This window comes from Ranitomeya variabilis, chromosome 1, assembly GCF_051348905.1.
Source record: "Ranitomeya variabilis isolate aRanVar5 chromosome 1, aRanVar5.hap1, whole genome shotgun sequence".
Lineage (NCBI taxonomy): Eukaryota > Metazoa > Chordata > Amphibia > Anura > Dendrobatidae > Ranitomeya > Ranitomeya variabilis.
This window is the reverse complement of record NC_135232.1, coordinates 324,334,232-324,352,601: the sequence shown is the minus strand read 5'-3', so window position 1 is coordinate 324,352,601 and position 18,370 is coordinate 324,334,232. Positions and strand designations below refer to the sequence as shown.

The window sequence follows — 18,370 nt, the reverse complement described above, 5'->3', positions numbered from 1 at the left end:
CTGGTATCTGATCCAACTAAAGCAACTAATTAACATTATACAATACTGTTAATAAAGAAAAACTTGGAGAAGCCAAGACTTGCTTTAATATTGGGTTACAGGGAACTTTACACATCGGATAATGGTATTAACCTGTAGATCTAGGGTTATTGTGCAGGTTATTAGCATAGGAAGGAGCCCGGCTGCCGCACGGAAAGCACATGTACTTGCGCGTGCCGCACTTACAGTATTGCAGCAGGGCACCTTCCGTATGCTATTAATCTTCAAATTAACTCTATATCTGTAGGTCAATAGCGTTATCCAATGTTGTTATCCTTTAATTACTGATTTAAAGCATAAATTCCAGCAAAGTTATGTTGCATTGAGTTTAGGTGCTTAATGATTTGGCTGTTCCATCATATTACTTTCGGAAGTAGAAGATAACAGAGGAATGACGTGTGCAGTGCTATACAGGGTGATAGTCGACAACTTAAGTGAAAAATCCATGGAGTTTGTGGTTGGATGTTGGTGGTTGTTATTGTTAGGGTACATTTCTGTTCCAATTTCAGAATAGATGTGAGCTGTTTCTTGATCTTTGGAAAAAGTGGCTGGTTCCAAATAAGTCTGGAAACCTTCAGCTACATGACCTCTTGGATCAGTCATCATGGTGTCTGCTTCCATAGATAAAAGTTGTTCACTTGCTGGTGTTGGATTTTGGAATATTATTGAATAAATTGGATTGATTAACTGATTATGCACCAATGCTGATTTAGAGGGATTTCTCACAGGCTCTTGGGAAATATCATGTCCTGAATTATGGTATATTGACTGTTAATAAAAAAAAGAAAAAAATTAGAATAATTTTAATTAGCCAATTTAGCTAAAAAGAGATTATCGAAATACATTATATCTGCTGAGAGATTTCTACTTTCTGTATGCCTATAATATAATGCAAAAGTTTATACAGTGATTTGTGTTGTGTTGTAAGATAGAGTTGCACTTACAGCTATGTTCTTTCTGGAGTTGGCTTTTTTGTTAAAGAAAACCTGTTATCAGTATCTGGCATATTAAGCTAAAGGTATGAGCATAAAGTCACTGTTCTACTGATTTAATAGAGAAAGCACCAGAATTGGTGTATCTAATAGATGTGCTCTTTCTGGGGCAGCGGCAAACTGCTCTTTTTAGGCTGGGAGGGGAATATCCATGGCCCGTTCCCAGTCTAAGAATACAAGACCCAACTGCCTGCTTTAGCTTGACTGGTTACCAAAAATGGGGGGACCCCACACCATTTTTTAATTATTTATTTAAGTAATTAAAAAAATAATAAAAGCATGGGGACCCCTTTAGTTTTGGTAATCAGCCAAGATAAATCTGACAGCTGGGGGCTGCAGCCTGCAGCTGTCGGTGTTGCCTGCTCTGGTTACCAAAAATAGAAGAGAACCCACATCTTTTCTTTTTTACACAGTGTGCTTGCCAGTTATAGCCATACCAATACTTGACATGGCTGTGGTTGATCTGGAAGTGCCCCAAAAGCAAAGCTTGTTGATTGGTGCACTGCAGCCTTTCATCAAGCTTTTTTTGGGCTGCCAAATCCAAACAATAACACTGATTTTTGGGAGAAGTCTGTGTTCGGCGCCCATGTACGGACACCGAACTTTACCGTTCTGGTTCATCCATCTCCAGTGTTTATCACTCCCCCATTACTAACCCAGTCAGAAGAAAAAAACACACAAAAAAAATATTTTACTTAAATAAACACTTCACAACACTTTCCCTGGTTCACCACTTTATTTACAAAAAAGAAAAAAATCAGGCATGCCATAGTCCATCGAATCCGATGTATTTCAACTAAGTCCAGAGAAGTCTATCAAATCCTCTCTATATACTAGTGCATTTCTATACACTTGTAGTCTAGGCATGGCAAAGCACCAGAATCTAACAGACACACCTTTTGTCTGGCAGCTACTGGCTGCAATTTTTAGGCTGTGGAGAGTCAATGTCCATGGTCCCTTCCCAGTCTAATAATACCAGCTGTCTGCTTTAGCTTGGCTGGTTATAAAAAATAGGGGGGACCCATGTATTTTTTTAAAAAAATATTTATTTAAATAATTTTAAAATACGGCACTGGACACCTCTATTTTTGATTGTCAGCCAGCTGTTTATCAAGAATAGAGGGGACCCCATGCCATTTTTTTCTTTTATTTATTCATTCAATAAATACATGTACAGTAACCTACTCATTCACTGCACTAATTATCTCACTGATAATTTTATTACTATTGACAGGTGTTGGCTGGTGAATACTATCATCAGCCTCGCTTGCTCTCACTGCTATCAATGAGACCAGGCATAAGATGATGAGAAATAACCAGAAATCCGAATACATAGTAGGCTAATCCGGGAGAAAGCACTAGTGTACGAGATAGGGTAATAACCCGGATTATTCGAATCACCGCTCCAAACATTAAATATCACAAAAAAGGAGGAAAAGGAGCCAGAAGTCTAAATATATAAATGGAAAAATATTTATTTGTACACAAAATTAAAATCAGGACATAAATAACCATGACAGGTATACCACAACAGTACATGGAGGGGGAAGAAAAGCAAACCCTAACCCTCAAAACCCCAGCGCTATAGGAAATAGTTGTATAAATAATTATGGACAATATCGACCATACAGCAGCCGCTATAGGGAGTAATCCAAGGTAAATAGTGAGCACCATATAGCACAAGATAATAGTTGCATAGGAAGCAGAAAAAGAAATAGCCGCTGTGTCAGTATGCAGCAGACAGTCTGAGGCACGTGCACCAATTAATTATAGGCAATGACCCAAGGCACAGCAATAGTAAAATCAAAAATATGCTTACCCATGCAACAAGCAGGGAAGGAGAAGGGATCCCGCCGGTGGAAAGACCTCGACGCACGTTTCGCAGCGCTCACACGCCGCTTCCTCAAGGGGATATGGTATATGGTAGAGCAGGACCTGCCTATAACCCCCCTGACCCAGATCACATGTCCGGCAGCCACCAATCGTAGTGGCGCTGTCGGCGCATGCGCACTGCGGCGAGAAAGCTCCGCACAAGGACCTGGCGTCAGGCCGAGCACGTAGGCCAGGAAAGAGGTTCCGGACCTGCGCACAAGGCACATAAGACGCCCGTCCATATGCGGCAGCCGCCCGCACATAGGGCGATGCGCACAGCCACACGGGGGCGCACGCTGTAATGGGATGATGGTAAAGAAATGAATAATAAATGGAGCGCAAAAGCCCACATAAAGAAGAGACCACTCAAGACTATGGTATTAGGTAAATCTGAATGTCTGCAGAATACCTGTGTACATAATGCTAATAACGACTCATAATATAGTCTATCCGGACATGAGCAAATAATAATACAGATTTAAAACAGGGATAATGCAGAAATCTTCATATATGGGCCAAATATTCAATGATCAAAGCGCTTCAAGAGTCCACAGATGCAGCAGATTCGGCGACTCCCAAACAGTGGATGACGTAGAACAGGGAAAGGAGGACCAAGGCAGGGCCCACACGAAAATAATTACTAATAAAAAGAGAAAAAGGAAAAAGTCAGAAATTAAAAACAATTAAAAACACCAAAACTGAACCACCGGGGGGAAGATGGTACAAATCAAGGATGGGACACACCACTGAGAGAGACAGGAATACGGCAAACCGGACTAGAGGTAGGGAGCGAAACTGAGGGACTCATTAAGACCTTTAGGGGTCATGGTGTCAAGCACAGACATCAGATGTAAGTAAATTTCCTTCTTCAACTCGTCCCAGATCAACCAAATTTCCCCCCTTGTCCCTATCACCAGCAATAGAAGTCTTCACCAAATTGGTTGGTGAGGATTTTAAAAAATTGTCAGCCCGGCGGACTTATGACAATTTGACTTTTAAACACCGCCAGGCGATACAACAACTTAAGTCTTTGAAAGATGTTGTCTTCAAACAGGCGGACAAGGGGGGGAATGTGGTGATCTGGCCGTGTGTCAAATATGAGCGAGAAGCCTTTCGGCAGCTCAAAGATTCAAACACTTACCTCAAGCTGTCCTCCAACCCTACGGCTCCCTTCCTACAGGAATTACAAAATATTTTAGTTGGGGCCCTAGATGATAATGTCGTCACCAAGCAGGTATTTGATGGGCTGCTGGTGAGGTCACCAAGGGTCCCAACTTTCTACTTATTGCCAAAGGTCCATAAGGATGCCCTCGACCCTCCGGGTCGCCCCATCGTGTCGGGGATCGACAGCATATGTGATCCAGTGTGTCAATTCATTGATTACTACCTTAAACCATTGGTAGAGACCTTACCGTCTTTTGTCAAAGACACGACGGACGTCCTGTCTAGGGTTGATGGCATCCTTGTGGACCAGGGCACTATATTTGTTACGGCTGATGTCGAGAGCCTGTATACGTGCATAGATCACTCCCAGGGTTTGGCAGCTGTCCGTCACTTCCTGGGGGCCTCCGACCTGGACGGCCCTTTATGTGAGCTGATCCTCGAGCTGGTGGGGTACATCCTTACCCACAATTTCTTTGTTTTCAAAGACAATTTCTACCTCCAGAAGCGCGGCACGGCCATGGGCGCGGCGTGTGCGCCCTCGTACGCCAACCTCTTCCTTGGCGCCTGGGAGAGGGAGATTTTTGGAGATGGGGGCCCACCGCTTGCTGCCCATGTGCTGTGCTGGTATCGCTATATTGACGACATCTTGTTTTTGTGGGGGGGTCTGTCCACCAGCTCGGGGACTTCATGATGTGTCTTAATGAAAACCCACTCAACATTCGACTCACACATCAGTGTAGTGAGATTGCGGTCGACTTCTTGGATATCCGTCTGGAGGTCGATTCTGACCGGCGCATCCAGACGGATGTGTACAGGAAGCTGACCGCTGTTAACTCGTTGTTACACGCATCTTCTGCTCACTATCTGGCCACCATTAGGGCCGTCCCGGTCGGACAGTTCCTCAGGGTGCGGCGGATTTGCTCCACCGAGGCCAGATTTGAGTCACAGGCCCTTGATCTGAAGGATAGATTCGCGGCTCGCGGATATAGCCGCAGATCTATAAAGGCCGGATATGATCGGGCACGTTCTACACCACGTAGTGATCTTTTGCACTCTAGGATCCGACGCCGTACAGTGGGTGGAGATGGACATATCAGATTCATCTCCACCTACAATCATGAATGGGAGAGTATGCTGTTGTGAATTTGGATTCTGGGCTCCCCCGGTGGCTACTGGTGGAATTGAACTTGTGACATCATCTTCCCTGTTCACCTGTTCTGATTAGATCTGGGTGTCGCTATATAACCTGGCTTCTCTGTTAGATGCTTGCCGGTCAACAATGTTATCAGAAGCCTCTCTGTGCTTGTTCCTGCTCCCAGACATCTACTAGATAAGTTGGACATTCGTCCATGTTTTGTTTTTGTATTTTGGTTCCAGTTCACAGCTGCAGTTTCGTTACTGTGTCTGGAAAGCTCTTGTTGATCAGGAATTGCCACTCTGGTATTATGAGTTAATGCCAGAGTCCTAAAGTAATTTCTGGATGTGTTTTGTTAGGGTTTTCTACTGACCATGAAAGTATGCTTTCTGTCTTCTGCTATCTAGAAAGCGGACCTCAAATTTGCTAAAACTATTTTCCTGCTGCGTTTGTTGTTTCATCTCATATCACCGCCAATATATGTGGGGGGCCTCTGTCTCCTTTTTTTGGGCATTTCTCTAGAGGTGAGTCAGGTCTTATATTCCCCTCTGCTAGCATTATTTAGTTCTCCGGCCGGCGCTGGGCATATAGGGATAAAAAGTAGGACATGCTACCTGGCTACTTCTAGATGATGCGGTAGGTTTAGTTCATGGTCAGTATAGTTACATCTTCCAAGAGCTTGTTCCTATAGAGGCTTATGCTAGTTCTCTGGCCATGGAGATCATGATAGTTTGACCGGCCCACTAAAGGGTTAAAATCCTTGGCTGAGAAAGGAGAGAAATAAGAAGTCTGCTGAGAGTTTTTTTTTTTTTTTTTTTTTTTTTTTTCTCTGTGCTCTTAATTGGATCACTTGCCAGTCTGTCTATGCTGCAGTCTTTCTTTTTTTTCTCTCTCCTTATAATCTTTGAATGGCTTTGTGTTCACCTGTTAATAATGGATCTTCAGAGTGTAACTGCAGGTTTGAATAATCTCACCACGAAAGTACAAAATTTGCAAGATTTTATTATTCATGCTCCGGTATCTGAGCCGAGAATTCCTTTGCCGGAATTCTTCTCAGGGAATAGATCTAGCTTTCAGAATTTTAGAAATAATTGTAAGCTATTTTTGTCCCTGAAATCTCGTTCTGCTGGAGACCCTGCACAGCAGGTTGGGATTGTGATTTCCTTGCTCCGCGGCGACCCTCAAGACTGGGCTTTTGCATTGGCACCAGGGGATCCTGCGTTGCGCAATGTGGATGCGTTTTTTTTGGCCTTGGGGTTGCTGTATGAGGAACCTCATTTGGAACTTCAGGCAGAAAAAACTTTGATGTCCCTATCGCAGGGGCAAGATGAAGCTGAAATTTACTGCCAAAGATTCCGTAAATGGTCTGTGCTTACTCAGTGGAATGAGTGTGCCTTGGCGGCTACTTTCAGAGAGGGTCTCTCTGATGCCATTAAGGATGTTATGGTGGGGTTCCCTGTGCCTGCGGGTCTGAATGAGTCCATGACAATGGCCATTCAGATCGATAGGCGTCTGCGGGAGCGCAAACCAGTGCACCATCTGGCGGTGTCCACTGAGAAGACGCCAGAAAGCATGCAGTGTGATAGAATTCTGTCCAGAAGCGAGCGGCAGAATTTTAGACGGAAAAATGGGTTGTGTTTCTATTGTGGGGATTCTACTCATGTTATATCAGCATGCTCTAAGCGTACTAAAAAGCTTGATAAATCCGTTTCCATTGGCACTTTACAGTCTAAATTTATTTTGTCTGTGACCCTGATTTGCTCTTTGTCATCTATTACTACTGACGCCTATATCGACTCTGGCGCCGCTTTGAGTCTTATGGATTGGTCCTTTGCCAATCGTTGTGGGTATGATTTAGAGCCTTTGGAAACTCTTATTCCTCTGAAGGGGATTGACTCCACCCCATTGGCTAATAATAAACCACAATACTGGACACAAGTGACTATGTGTATTAATCCGGATCACCAGGAGACTATTCGTTTTCTGGTGCTGTATAATCTACATGATGATTTGGTGCTGGGATTGCCATGGCTGCAGTCTCACAACCCAGTCCTTGACTGGAGAGCTATGTCTGTGTTGAGCTGGGGATGTAAGGGGACTCATGGGGACGTACCTTTGGTGTCCATTTCATCATCTATTCCCTCTGAAATCCCTGAGTTCCTGTCTGATTATCGTGACGTCTTTGAAGAACCCAAGCTGGGTTCACTACCTCCGCACCGTGAGTGCGATTGTGCTATAGATTTAATTCCGGGTAGTAAATACCCAAAGGGTCGTTTATTTAATCTGTCTGTGCCTGAACATACTGCTATGCGAGAATATATAAAGGAGTCCTTGGAAAAGGGACATATTCGTCCATCGTCATCTCCCTTAGGAGCCGGTTTTTTCTTTGTGTCAAAAAAAGACGGCTCTTTGAGACCATGTATTGATTATCGGCTTTTGAATAAAATCACGGTTAAATATCAATACCCATTGCCGTTGCTGACTGATTTGTTTGCTCGCATAAAGGGGGCCAAGTGGTTCTCTAAGATTGATCTCCGTGGGGCGTATAATTTGGTGCGGATCAGGCAGGGGGATGAGTGGAAAACCGCATTTAATACGCCCGAGGGCCACTTTGAGTATTTGGTGATGCCTTTTGGTCTTTCTAATGCCCCTTCAGTCTTCCAGTCCTTTATGCATGATATTTTCCGCGATTTTTTGGATAAATTTATGATAGTGTATCTGGATGATATTCTGATTTTTTCGGATGACTGGGACTCTCATGTCCGGCAAGTTAAGAGGGTTTTTCAGGTTTTGCGGTCTAATTCTCTGTGTGTCAAGGGTTCTAAGTGCGTTTTTGGGGTTCAGAGAATTTCCTTTTTGGGATATATTTTTTCTCCCTCTTCCATTGAGATGGATCCTGTCAAGGTTCAAGCTATTTGTGATTGGACGCAGCCCTCTTCTCTTAAAAGTCTTCAGAAATTTTTGGGCTTTGCCAACTTTTATCGTCGATTTATTTCTGGTTTTTCGGATGTCGTTAAGCCATTGACCGATTTGACTAGACAGGGTGCTGATGTTGCTAATTGGTCCCCTGATGCTGTGGAGGCCTTTCAGGAGCTTAAGCGCTGTTTTTCTTCTGCCCCTGTGTTGCGTCAGCCTGATGTGACTCTTCCTTTTCAGGTTGAGGTCGACGCTTCTGAGATCGGAGCTGGGGCAGTGTTGTCGCAGAAAAGTTCTGACTGCGCCGTGATGAGGCCTTGTGCCTTCTTTTCCCGTAAATTTTCGCCCGCTGAGCGGAATTATGATGTTGGGAATCGGGAGCTTTTGGCCATGAAGTGGGCGTTTGAGGAGTGGCGCCATTGGCTCGAGGGGGCCAGACATCAGGTGGTGGTATTGACTGACCACAAAAATTTGATTTATCTTGAGACCGCCAGGCGCCTGAATCCTAGACAGGCGCGCTGGTCATTATTTTTTTCTCGGTTTAATTTTGTGGTATCGTACCTACCAGGTTCTAAGAATGTTAAGGCGGATGCCCTTTCTAGGAGTTTTGAGCCTGATTCACCTGGCAACTCTGACCCCACAGGTATTCTTAAGGAGGGAGTTATCTTGTCAGCCGTTTCTCCAGACCTGCGGCGGGCCTTGCAGGAGTTTCAGGCGGATAGACCGGATCGTTGTCCGCCTGATAGGCTGTTTGTTCCTGATGATTGGACCAGTAAAGTCATCTCTGAGGTGCATTCTTCTGCGTTGGCAGGTCATCCTGGAATTTTTGGTACCAGGGATTTGGTGGCAAGATCCTTCTGGTGGCCTTCCCTGTCACGAGATGTGCGAGGCTTTGTGCAGTCTTGTGACGTTTGTGCTCGGGCCAAGCCTTGTTGTTCTCGGGCTAGTGGATTATTGTTGCCCTTGCCTATTCCTAAGAGGCCTTGGACACACATCTCGATGGATTTTATTTCAGATCTGCCTGTTTCTCAGAAGATGTCTGTCATCTGGGTGGTGTGTGACCGTTTTTCTAAGATGGTTCATTTGGTTCCCCTGCCCAAATTGCCTTCTTCTTCCGAGTTGGTGCCCCTGTTTTTTCAAAATGTTGTTCGTTTGCATGGTATTCCTGAGAATATCGTTTCTGACAGAGGAACCCAATTTGTGTCTAGATTTTGGCGGGCATTTTGTGCTAGGATGGGCATAGATTTGTCTTTTTCGTCTGCTTTTCACCCTCAGACTAATGGCCAGACCGAGCGGACTAATCAGACCCTGGAGACATATCTGAGGTGTTTTGTGTCTGCTGACCAGGATGATTGGGTTGCTTTTTTGCCATTGGCGGAGTTCGCCCTCAATAATCGGGCCAGCTCTGCCACCTTGGTTTCCCCGTTTTTCTGTAATTCGGGGTTCCATCCTCGATTTTCCTCCGGTCAGATGGAATCCTCGGATTGTCCTGGAGTGGATGCGGTGGTGGAGAGATTGCATCATATCTGGGGGCAGGTGATGGACAATTTAAAGTTGTCCCAGGAGAAGACTCAGCTTTTTGCCAACCGTCACCGTCGTGTTGGTCCTCGGCTTTGTGTTGGAGATTTGGTGTGGTTGTCTTCTCGTTTTGTCCCTATGAGGGTCTCATCTCCTAAGTTTAAGCCTCGGTTCATCGGTCCGTATAAAATATTGGAGATTCTTAACCCTGTTTCCTTCCGTTTGGACCTCCCTGCATCCTTTTCTATTCATAACGTTTTTCATCGGTCGTTATTGCGCAGGTATGAGGCACCGGTTGTGCCTTCCGTTGAGCCTCCTGCTCCGGTGTTGGTTGAGGGTGAGTTGGAGTACGTTGTGGAAAAAATCCTAGACTCCCGTGTTTCCAGATGGAGACTCCAGTATCTGGTCAAGTGGAAGGGATATGGCCAGGAGGATAATTCTTGGGTCACTGCATCTGATGTTCATGCCTCTGATCTGGTTCGTGCCTTTCATAGGGCCCATCCTGATCGCCCTGGTGGTTCTGGTGAGGGTTCGGTGCCCCCTCCTTGAGGGGGGGGTACTGTTGTGAATTTGGATTCTGGGCTCCCCCGGTGGCTACTGGTGGAATTGAACTTGTGACATCATCTTCCCTGTTCACCTGTTCTGATTAGATCTGGGTGTCGCTATATAACCTGGCTTCTCTGTTAGATGCTTGCCGGTCAACAATGTTATCAGAAGCCTCTCTGTGCTTGTTCCTGCTCCCAGACATCTACTAGATAAGTTGGACATTCGTCCATGTTTTGTTTTTGTATTTTGGTTCCAGTTCACAGCTGCAGTTTCGTTACTGTGTCTGGAAAGCTCTTGTTGATCAGGAATTGCCACTCTGGTATTATGAGTTAATGCCAGAGTCCTAAAGTAATTTCTGGATGTGTTTTGTTAGGGTTTTCTACTGACCATGAAAGTATGCTTTCTGTCTTCTGCTATCTAGAAAGCGGACCTCAAATTTGCTAAAACTATTTTCCTGCTGCGTTTGTTGTTTCATCTCATATCACCGCCAATATATGTGGGGGGCCTCTGTCTCCTTTTTTTGGGCATTTCTCTAGAGGTGAGTCAGGTCTTATATTCCCCTCTGCTAGCATTATTTAGTTCTCCGGCCGGCGCTGGGCATATAGGGATAAAAAGTAGGACATGCTACCTGGCTACTTCTAGATGATGCGGTAGGTTTAGTTCATGGTCAGTATAGTTACATCTTCCAAGAGCTTGTTCCTATAGAGGCTTATGCTAGTTCTCTGGCCATGGAGATCATGACAGTATGCGGTCCATCTTGAAAAAACATTGGCCTGTTCTTCAGGCTGAGCCTTCCCTGTGTGCCACCCTGGGCACCTCTCCCCTTATGACTCCCAGAAGAGGCACTAACCTCAGCAATCTGTTGGTAAGGAGCCACTATATTTCTGCTCCGGAAAGGAATTTCTTCGGCACAGGTGGCCCTCGCGCGGGATGCACCCCATGTGGGCACTGTTTCGCCTGCGCCAATGTCCTGCGCTGCTCCGAGTTTGTTTCTAGTGATGGCGCAAAAACATTTCAGATCAAAGAGCGTATATCCTGTGGGACTACTAATGTGATATATTATGCCACTTGTCCGTGCCCCAGGATATACGTCGGCCTCACTACCCGCGAACTTAGAATTCGCGTTAAGGAGCATGTGCGGGACATTGGCGCGGCCAGGACGGTGTCCCCGGGGGTGGATCTCAAAACAATCCCCCGTCACTTCAGGTCACATCATTGTTGCAACGAGAGATTGCTTAAGGTGAGGGGGATTGACGTGCTTCATTTGGGCATTAGGGGTGGGGATAATAAAAAGCGATTAGCACAGATCGAAACGAAGTGGATTGTCATGCTTGACACCATGACCCCTAAAGGTCTTAATGAGTCCCTTAGTTTTGCTCCCTACCTCTAGTCCGGTTTGCCGTATTCCTGTCTCTCTCAGTGGTGTGTCCCATCCTTGATTTGTACCATCTTCCCCCCGGTGGTTCAGTTTTGGTGTTTTTAATTGTTTTTAATTTCTGACTTTTTCCTTTTTCTCTTTTTATTAGTAATTATTTTCGTGTGGGCCCTGCCTTGGTCCTCCTTTCCCTGTTCTACGTCATCCACTGTTTGGGAGTCGCCGAATCTGCTGCATCTGTGGACTCTTGAAGCGCTTTGATCATTGAATATTTGGCCCATATATGAAGATTTCTGCATTATCCCTGTTTTAAATCTGTATTATTATTTGCTCATGTCCGGATAGACTATATTATGAGTCGTTATTAGCATTATGTACACAGGTATTCTGCAGACATTCAGATTTACCTAATACCATAGTCTTGAGTGGTCTCTTCTTTATGTGGGCTTTTGCGCTCCATTTATTATTCATTTCTTTACCATCATCCCATTACAGCGTGCGCCCCCGTGTGGCTGTGCGCATCGCCCTATGTGCGGGCGGCTGCCGCATATGGACGGGCGTCTTATGTGCATTGTGCGCAGGTCCGGAACCTCTTTCCTGGCCTGCGTGCTCGGCCTGACGCCAGGTCCTTGTGCGGAGCTTTCTCGCCGCAGTGCGCATGCGCCGACAGCGCCACTACGATTGGTGGCTGCCGGACATGTGATCTGGGTCAGGGGGGTTATAGGCAGGTCCTGCTCTACCATATACCATATCCCCTTGAGGAAGCGGCGTGTGAGCGCTGCGAAACGTGCGTCGGGGTCTTTCCACCGGTGGGATCCCTTCTCCTCCCCTCCTTGTTGCATGGGTAAGCATATTTTTGATTTTACTATTGCTGTGCCTTGGGTCATTGCCTATAATTAATTGGTGCACGTGCCTCAGACTGTCTGCTGCATACTGACACAACGGCTATTTCTTTTTCTGCTTCCTATGCAACTATTATCTTGTGCTATATGGTGCTCACTATTTACCTTGGATTACTCCCAATAGCGGCTGCTGTATGGTCGATATTGTCCATAATTATTTATACAACCATTTCCTATAGCGCTGGGGTTTTGAGGGTTAGGGTTTGCTTTTCTTCCCCCTCCATGTACTGTTGTGGTATACCTGTCATGGTTATTTATGTCCTGATTTTAATTTTGTGTACAAATAAAGATTTTTCCATTTATATATTTATACTTCTGGCTCCTTTTCCTCCTTTTTTCTGATAAGATGATGAGAGAGTAGTACTCTTATCAGCTTATGCATTGCTTGTGACAGGTGGTATCCTTTTCACCACTGGTCACAGCTGGTGGCTCACATGTTGTCATGTCTCTTGCCATGGTAGAAAGAAATGGTAAATAGGTGTGGCATGGGGTGTGGCTAGGGACGTAGTCAAATTTTGCACTTGCCACATGTTTGGACAACCTCTTTCTATTTTGTAAAAATTTGGTGGTATGCAAATACTCATCCTGGGAAAATAGGTTAACAGAAAAATTAATACGATTTCTAAATTTTCATTCACACAGTTCATTTTTTTCCTGCATTTTTTTTAGTGAGTGTTTAAAAAATGCAACGTGTCAATTATTTCAGTGTTTTTATGACAGTTTTTCCTAGTTAAGGTCAAAATGAATTAGCACCAAAAATACACATACAAATGCACAAACATAGCACATAATTTGTACTGTGATTTTCTGACAATGGACTACATTTTTCATATAGAAAAAAATGCATGAAAAAATACTTTTGAACACATCCTTTTGTGACCTCTAGGGATGGCTGCAAGAACTCAATATGATATGTCTCAAATTCTGTATATGCAGTGAATTAAGTAGTCTGTTTCAGAAACACAAACTACTAACTATTTTTTTAACATATCCTATACAATAATTGCCAGTTGGTACTTCCGGCCACTGTCCTCGTATCCTATAAGGCACTGTGACAGTGTCACTTGCGCAGGCGCAGTTCGTGGTCGTAAGGCCACGAACTGCGCCTGCACAAGTGACATACATGTCTCCACTATTCCCGCGCATGCGCAGTAACAGCCACAACTCTGCGCTCTACCTGCGCATGTGCACTAATGATGCGGCTGTTACTGCGCCTGCGTGGGGAATAGCGGATGTTAATTTCACCACACTCTGATGCGATAGCATCAATCCTTTTTCTAGTTAAAAATAATCAGCAGTGTTTTTTTGTCCAAAACTGACCTCAACAAACTTTATATTCCTTCACATTTCACATGTGAGTGTCAAAAAATGTATAGCCTGTCTAGACACAAACAAAACTCAAAGGGCATGATTCAATAAAGATGTTATGCCAGTAAAAAGCTTTGAAAAGTTGCAAGTTTTGTGAAACTTGACGCTGTGCTAAAATTTTGAGACTTTTGGTGTTCCACTGTCATTTTTGCCTAGTTCAGACAAAGTGGGAGAGCTGGTGTGGGACATGACGAGTGACGGCATTCACTCTGCTACACATGGAGGCACACGCCGCTTGTCCGAATCAATGAATTAGGAGTGTCTGTCTCCAGTATACATGAAACTTCTCCTCTTGAAGAATAGGGGTCATAAGTAGGGTTGAACGAAACGGGTCGTTCATTTTCAAAAGTCGCCGACTTTTGGCAAAGTCGACGTCTCATGAAACCGAGCCGATCCCAGCGTTGCATCGGCCATGCGGTACGCGACTTTCGCGCCAAAGTCGCGTTTCAATGACGCAAAAAGCGCCATTTCTCAGCCAATGAAGGTGAACGCAGAGTGTGGGCAGCGTGATGACATAGGTCCTGGTCCCCACCATCTTAGAGAAGGGCATTGCAGTGATTGGCTTGCTGTCTGCGGCGTCACAGGGGCTATGAAGGGGCGTTCCCGCCGACCGCCATCTCACTGCTGCTGATCTGAGCTTAGGGAGAGGTTGCTGCCGCTTCGTCACAAGCAGGGAGAGCGTTAGGCAGGGTCCATAAACCACCAAACCGCTTGTGCTGTAGCGATTTCCACTGTCCAACACCACCTTCGGTGTGCAGGGACAGTGGAAGCTACATTTTTTTTTTTTCTCTCAGCGCTGTAGCTCATTGGGCTGCCCTAGAAGGCTCCGTGATAGCTGTATTGCTGTGTGTACGCCACTGTGGAAACCAACTGCTTTTTTCAAAGCACATATCCTCTTGTTCCTTCCTTTCTGCACAGCTATCTTTTTTGTTTGTCCACACTTTTTATTTAATTTGTGCATCAGTCCACTCCTATTGCTGCCTGCCATACCTGGCTGAGATTACTGCAGGGAGATAGTAATTGTAGGACAGTCCCTGTTTTTTTTTTTGTGGGAGATTAAGATTGGCATTTCTGCTAGAGTGCCATCCCTGTGTGTGCCATCTCTCACTGAGTGGGCCATAGAAAGCCTATTTATTTTTTTCCTTGATTTGGGTTTTAAAATCTACCTTAACAAAAAAACACTACATCAATCAGTGGGAGAAAAATATTGGCCTCAGTCAGGGCTTGTGTGCCACTCCTGTGTGTGCCATCTCTCATTCAGTGGGCCATAGAAAGCCTTTTTTTTTTTTTTAATTTTATTATTTGGTTTCTAAAGTCTCCCTGAAAAAATAAAAAATAAAAAAAAAAACAGTGGGAGATTAATATTGCCCTTTCAGCTTGTGTGCCAGTCTTGACTCCTGGGTGTGCCACCTCTCTCTCTCAAATTGTGGGCCATAGAAAGCCTATTTATTTTTTTCCTTGATTTGGGTTCGAAAATCTACCTTAAAAAAAAAAAACTCCATCAATCAGTGGGAGAAAAATATTGGCCTCAGTCAGGGCTTGTGTGCCACTCCTGTATGTGCCATCTCTCACTCAGTGGGCCATAGAAAGCCTATTTATTTTTTTGCTTGATTTGGGTTCTAAAATCTACCTTAAAAAAAAACACTACATCAATCAGTGGGAGAAAAATATTGGCCTCAGTCAGGGCTTGTGTGCCACTCCTGTGTGTGCCATCTCTCACTCAGTGGGCCATAGAAAGCCTATTTATTTTTTTGCTTGATTTGGGTTCTAAAATCTACCTTAAAAAAAAAAAACTCCATCAATCAGTGGGAGAAAAATATTGGCCTCAGTCAGGGCTTGTGTGCCACTCCTGTGTGTGCCATCTCTCACTCAGTGGGCCATAGAAAGCCTATTTATTTTTTTCCTTGATTTGGGTTCTAAAATCTACCTTAAAAAAAACACTACATCAATCAGTGGGAGAAAAATATTGGCCTCAGTCAGGGCTTGTGTGCCACTCCTGTGTGTGCCATCTCTCACTCAGTGGGCCATAGAAAGCCTATTTATTTTTTTGCTTGATTTGGGTTCTAAAATCTACCTTAAAAAAAAAACTCCATCAATCAGTGGGAGAAAAATATTGGCCTCAGTCAGGGCTTGTGTGCCACTCCTGTGTGTGCCATCTCTCATTCAGTGGGCCATAGAAAGCCTTTTTTTTCTTTTATTATTTGGTTTCTAAATTGTCCCTGAAAAAAACATTTTATCTTATTTGGTTTCTAAAGTCTCCCTGAGAAAAAAAAAAAATAGGTGGGAGATTAATATTGACATTTGTGCTTGAGTGACAGTCCTGCGTGTGTGTCATCTCTGTGATTTGGTGCCACAGAAAACAGAGTGTGTAACATTGTGCCTGATTTTCCTTGTGGTCTCACCAACCTGTTAAGGGATATTGAAATCATACTGAAGTTATAGCTCACCGTGTAAGTTGTTTGACAGCAACAAATAAAGTTAATTTGGTTAAGTTTTTCAAACAATGAGGAAGTCTGGTGCAAGAGGTCGTGGCCGTGGGCATTCATTGTCAGCTGGTAATGATGGTAGTGGTAGTGGAGCATCAGGTGGTCGTGGGGATAAAAATATTCCACCTAAGTCTGGAGCTGTGGAGCCTGTTTCGTCGTCTGGCTACACAAGGCCTCGAAAGCTTTCTTTTCTGGGAGTAGGAAAACCGCTTTTAAAGCCGGAGCAGCAACTGCAAGTTTTGGCTTACATTGCAGACTCAGCCTCTAGCTCTTTTGCCTCCTCTTCTGAAACTGGTAAATGTAAAAGCAGCGCGTCGCTTGTGGATGTTCACGGTCAGGGACAAGTCGCTTCCTTGTCCTCCTCAGCAAAAACAACAACAAGAGAGAAGGATGCAGCAGGCGACACAACGGGTTACTCCATGGAGCTCTTTACACATACCGTCCCTGGCTTAGAAAGTGAAACACTTAACAGGCCATGCCCATTACAAGTAGATTCTGACATGGAGTGCACTGATGCACAGCCACAGCCAGAGTACTATGCTGCTCCTTTGACTGAGACCACAACATTGCTCTCTCAGGGTACTGATCCGCAATCAGACCCTGATGAGACTATGTTGCCCCGCCACGAACGCTATACCACCGACCGACACAGTGACACAGACGAAGTTGCACACGAGCTCGAAGAGGAGGTAATAGATGACCCAGTTGTTGACCCCGATTGGCAGCCATTGGAGGAACAGGGTGCAGGCGGCAGTAGTTCAGAAGCGGAGGTGGAGGAGGGGCCGCAGCAGGCATCAACATCGCAACAGGTTCCATCTGCCGGGCCCGTATCTGGCCCAAAACGCGTGTCAAAGCCAAAACCTGTTGGAGGATAGCGTGGCCATCCGGTTAAAGCTCAGTCTGCAATCCCTGAAAAGGGATCCGATGCTAGGAAGAGTGCAGTCTGGCATTTTTTTAAACAACATTCAATTGATCAGCGCAAAGTCATCTGTCAAAAATGTTTAACTAGCTTAAGCAGAGGTCAGAATCTGAAAAGTCTCAATACTAGTTGCATGCATAGACACTTAACCACCATGCATTTTCAAGCCTGGACTAACTACCAAACGTCCCTTAAGGTTGTAGCACCCTCGGCCAATGAAGCTAGTCAGCAACGCAACATCCCTTCCGTCACTGTAAGGCCACCATTTTCCGCACCACCGGCAGTATCTGTGCAGGTTTCTTTGACAGCCAAAAGCAGTCAGGGTCAGGGAATCACCAGTTTTGTAGGAGGAAATATTGCATCTAGGGCACCGGCGGAAACAATACCGTCTCCAACCGTCTCTCAGTCTGCCATGTCCACCGGCACACCCGCAAGTTCCACGATCTCCATCTCTCCAGTTCAGCTCACACTACATGAGTCTCTGGTTAGAAAAAGGAAGTACTTATCCTCGCATCCGCGTACACAGGGTTTTAACGCCCACATAGCTAGACTAATCTCGTTAGAGATGATGCCCTACCGGTTAGTTGAAAGCGAAGCTTTCAAATCCCTGATGGAGTACGCTGAACCACGATACGAGCTACCCAGTCGACACTTTTTTTCAAGAAAAGCCATCCCAGCCCTGCACCAGCATGTTAAACAGCGCATCGTCCATGCACTCAGGCAATCTGTGAGTACAAAGGTGCACCTGACTACAGATGCATGGACCAGTAGGCATGGCCAGGGATGTTATGTGTCCATCACGGCACACTGGGTGAATGTGGTGGATGCAGGGTCCACAGGGGACATCAATTTCGGGACAGTTGTGCCTAGCCCACGGTCTAGGAAACAGTTGGCTGTAGGCGTTCGCACCCCCTCCTCCTCCTCCTCCTCGTCCTCCTGCAGAAGCTACAGCTCTTCCACAGACCGCAGTCGGCCAACCACTCCATCGGCAGATGACACTGTTGCACACCAGTTGTCCCATTATGGGCCAGCTACTGGCAAGCGTCAGCAGGCTGTATTGGCTATGAAGTGTTTGGGCGACAACAGACACACCGCGGAAGTTCTGTCCGAGTTCTTGCAACAAGAAATGCAGTCGTGG

General features: G+C 45.2%; 1 long non-coding RNA gene across 1 annotated transcript in view; it reads right to left on the bottom strand.

Annotated features, from left to right (window-relative positions):
* Positions 1-361: 361 nt before the first annotated feature.
* The window catches only part of LOC143793978 (uncharacterized), a 51,189-nt gene continuing 33,180 nt past the window's right edge, over positions 362-18,370 (bottom strand). Inside the window, exon 3 of the long non-coding RNA XR_013220360.1 lies at positions 362-807. This is a non-coding gene — a long non-coding RNA (uncharacterized LOC143793978). The remainder of the gene's footprint in view (positions 808-18,370) is intronic.